The sequence below is a fragment of the Rhinopithecus bieti genome, unplaced genomic scaffold, assembly GCF_001698545.2.
Source record: "Rhinopithecus bieti isolate Rb0 unplaced genomic scaffold, ASM169854v2 scaffold_33937, whole genome shotgun sequence".
NCBI classification, from domain to species: Eukaryota; Metazoa; Chordata; class Mammalia; order Primates; family Cercopithecidae; genus Rhinopithecus; species Rhinopithecus bieti.
This window is the reverse complement of record NW_016814873.1, coordinates 1,142,244-1,146,788: the sequence shown is the minus strand read 5'-3', so window position 1 is coordinate 1,146,788 and position 4,545 is coordinate 1,142,244.

Genomic DNA, 4,545 nt, shown 5'->3' with positions numbered 1-4,545 from the left:
CCCCTCCCCCCCCTCCCCTCCCTCTCCCTCTCTGTCTCCCCATCTCCTCATTTGCCCTGGGGAAAGCCAGATCCCATACTGTGGGACACTTAAGCAGCCCTATGGAAAGGCCCACATGGCAAACAACTGATGCCTCTTGCCAACCACCGTCTGAGTGAGGTCATCCTCTCCTCTGTCCTTGTAGTTCCCAAAATTCTGCAGATGTTGGTACAGGTGAGAACCCACTGGTACAATGTACACTGTAGCTCAGCCACAGCCATGAAGAGAGGACCACTGTCTTCTGCACATCTGCAGTTGGTTCCTCAGACTGGCCTGTGCCTCCTTCCGTATAGCCATCATTCCATGATGTCTTGGGTAGGCGTTAGTATTGCCCACACATATTTCCAGTTCTCTTCCCTTCCTGGACACACGAAAGGCTGTGCATCCCAGTCCCTGTATAGTCAAGTGGAGTTATTGGACTAGTTCTGGGCTGTAGCCTATAATGGGAAGTAATGTGTGTCCCTTCTGAAATGCAGCTAGTTCCTGATTCTCCAAACACTCTTTCCCTGTTGTGGGAATTGCAGAAGCACGTGTTGAGGAGGAGCGCTAGCAGATCAAAGCAGCCTAGGCTGCTAAGCTGCCCTAAGGTTTTGTCCAGCACGAGTGGACTTTGTGTGAATAGAAAATAACTGTGTTTTGTTAAACCACAGTGATTTTGAGTGCTGTGTCTGCCATATAACCTATCCTGACTGATACAGTATCCCTCTCACACTTGGACAACCTTGAAGCCTGATCTACTGTATACTCCTTGTTGGTGTGGCACAAGGATCTCTGAACTTGGCATAGTCCAGAACTAACTGGTTCAACTCCTAGTTCTGCCACTTACCAGTTGTGTGGTCTTGGGTAGTCACATTCTCCTTAAGCCTCTGTTTCTGTAAAACAGAGCTAATAGCTGCTTGTTTTCTCTCATCCCCCACCTTCCCCCTCTTCAATTCATCCTCCCCATCTTTGGCCCAGCTCTGATAATCTAACATGTCATGGTTCTCCACTGCCCACCATCTAAAGTCCTAACTCCTTGGCCTTGCTCCCAAGGCCTTCAAAGAGCCAGCACAACCTCTTTTCCAGCCTTAGTCCCTATGGCTCCCTCTGCATCCCTTGGACTCTAGGCAGACCAGACAGCCCTATCAGTTCCCTTACAGATCTGTTGTGGTATGGCCCACGCCATAATCTGTCTGAAATCCAACAAACATCAAGCACCTATACTTTGTGAAACCTTGTGTTAGGCACTGGGGACATAGGAATGAGATAGCTCCTGCCTCTAGGCAATTCACAGTCTAATGGCCACAGGAGACAAGTGAACCAACAGTTTATACTTGAGTCTGTGTTAAATGTCACATAGAAAGAATGTAAGTGGGCTTTTGGGATCAGAGATGTGGTACACCCAAATCCAAACTAATGAAAATAAGAGGAGGCTTCTTAGAGGAGGTGCTTGAGCTGGATTTTGAAGACATACAGGAGTCGCCTGGGCAAATGAGAGTAAGGAAGACATTCCTTATAGCAGGAATAACACATAAGGTATGGAGAGACTATAGTGGCTTCAGGAAATCAAATACGGGGATGCAGGTCAAAGGAACAGCACATAGAACCGAAGAGGTGGGCAGAGGCCCCATTATAAAGGGCCTTGATTGCCAAGACTTGGACTTTATTTTGCAGATATTTGGTCATCAAAAGATTTTAAGTAGAGGAGGGATTTGACCAAACTTGCATTTCAGAAAGCTCCTGCCAGTAAAAGTTGCCCTCTGACAGTAATGCTGAAAATCAGCTGGAAAGGAATGCCGCATTGGAGGCAAGTGGCCTGTCAGGATCCTCTACAAGTAGAAATAGTGAGAGCCTACACCCAAGGAAGGCGTAGACAGAAGGATGGAGAAAAAATGAGTTTTGTAGATACTGAAGAGAACACTTACTACTGCTACTCGTCAAAGACATGAAAATAGATGAACTTACTTGGTTTGGGTAAGAAGAGGTCTAGCAAAAAACTGCTTTACCACGTCTATTTCTATCTTCGAAACCCTTCCTATCTTTAAGGTTTTACTCCTACAATTTTCCCATCATGAAACTTTTCCTGACTTCTCTCCCTCCCCTGTCCTGCCTAGCTGGCTGTGGTATCCTCCAATGAAGTGTCTTAGGAATCTGCCCCCCGCTTTTTTTTTTTTTTTTTTTTTTTGAGACAGAGTCTCTGTCACCCAGGCTGGAGTGCAGTGGCATGATCTCGGCTCACTGCAAGCTCCATCTCACAGGTTCAAGTGATTCCCCTACCTCAGCCTGCCGAGTAGCTGGGACTACAGGCACCCGCCACCATGCCCGGCTGATTTTTTGTATTTTTAGTAAAGACAGGGTTTCACCGTGTTAGCCAGGATGGTCTTGACGTCTTGACGTCGTGATATGCCCACCTCAGCCTCCCAAAGTGCTGGGATTACAGGCATGAGCCACTGCGCCCAGCCAGGAATTTGCCCCTTCTTTATAGCACCTACCTCATTTTACCTGGAAATGTAGGTACCAGTTTCTGTTTTTTCTCTACAACCATACTGAAGCTCCTTTTAAAAATGTACTGCTGGCCAGGCATGGTGGCTTACACCTGTAATCCCAGCACTTTGGGAGGCCAAGGCGGGTGAATTACCTGAGGTCAGAGTTCAAGACCAGCCTGACCAACATGGTGAAACCCCATCTCTATTAAAAATACAAAAAATTAGCTGGGTGTGGTGGCGGGCACCTGTAGTCCCAGCTACTCGGGAGGCTGAGGTAGGGGAATCGCTTGAACCTGGGAGGCAGAGGTTGCAGTGAGCTGAGATCATGCCACAGCACTCCAGCCTGGGCAGCAGAGCAAGACTCCTTCTCAAACAAAAACAGCAGAGCAAGACTCCTTCTCAAACAAAAAACCAGGTATGGTGGTATGCACCTGTAATCCCAGCTACTCAGGAGGCTGAGGCAGGAGAATTGCTTGAGCTCGGCAGGTGGAGGGTGCAGTGAGCCGAGATAGTGCCACTGCACACTAGCATGGGTGACAGAGCAAGACTCTGTCTTGGGGGTAAAAGAAAAAATGCACTGCCTTGTCCATGTTTGTATGTGGCCCCATGCCTGGCACACAGTATGTGTTCAGTGGGGCTAAAATGAAATAATGCATGTGAAAGTGCACTCTGTAAACTGTGGAGAGTACTACAAACCCTATAGATTTTTTAAAATAATACTCAAGAGCACATAACTTTTTGCAGCGTCTCCTCTACTTTTCAGCTGCAAGATCAGCTCCTGAAGCAGCACAGATCCTTAGGGTCCCAGTTTCCTGGACTCAGATATGGGTCCACAGAAGAATTAGCACCCACTAGGCTCCTGTACCCAGAGGCAGGCGGCTCTTGGTAGGCGGGAGGCAAAGGGTGGTATTTGTTCCAGCCAAGAAGGCCAGACTGCCAGACCAGTTCTCTGTAGCTCATCTTCTTCTGACTCACACCCCTCAGTCCCATGGGCTGAGTAACTTTTCCAGCCTTGTGATTGTGGAAACTTGTTTCAGAACAGCGGATGTGAAAGGGACACTTGGGCGACCCCACCCCAGGTTCCAGAATGGCTCGATTCTACTGGAGCCAATACCCAGGCTGGAGTGCAGTGGTGCGATCTCGGCTCACTGCAACCTCCGCCTCCTGAGTTCAAGTGATTCTCCTGCCTCAGCCTCCTGAGTAGCTAGGATTACCAGCACGCGCCACCACACTTGGCTAATTTTTCTGTTTTTAGTAGAGATGGGGTTTCACCATATTGGTCAGTCTGGTCTCAAACTCCTGACCTCGTGATCCGCCTGCCTCAGCCTCCCAAAGTGTTGGGATGACAGGCCTGAGCCACCGCGCCCGGCACTCTGTTTGCAGTCTAAAATCACTGTGTCACTGCCCAAAGTCCATTCCCCTGCCCTATTTCACAGTTGGTAAACCAGAGGCCCAAGAGGAAAAGGAGGCACTAGGAAGCTCCCACAGCCTCCCGCTCTTCTCCCAGCTAGGTCTAGTTCAGATCAGCCTGGCGGGGGGGGGGGGGGGGGGGGGGGGGGGGGGGGGGGGGGGGGCTCAGGATTTAGTGCTTCCAGTCGGACTGATTTATATTTGACAATGCCCCCGCCCCCGTCCCCGTCACCCTCTCCACCCTGCCACCTTTGTTTTGTACTTGCTGCCAATTGTTTACAGCTCCAAGGGCTTCGCTCAGGCAGTTTGTTTGGTCTCATAAAGTGCGGTCCCGCCTTCGCAGGGGAGAGTCACTCCTATTTACTGCGCATCAGCCGCCACGTGCCCCATAAAAGCTGGTTACGACGACGCCGGCCGGAGCTGGGAGGAGAGGGACCCCGCCTACGGGAAGGTCACGAGCCCGCCAGGCCCCGCCCTCACGTGACCTGCGGGGAACGTCCTCGCCTGTGTCACTACCCTCGGCGGAGAGCGAAGCCTGGCGCCGGCAGTGGCATCCAATCCCTGCCCTGCCAACTATAGCCGGGCGGGGAGGAGGGAGCGGTTCCGGGTTCAGGAAGAGAAAATATCCATC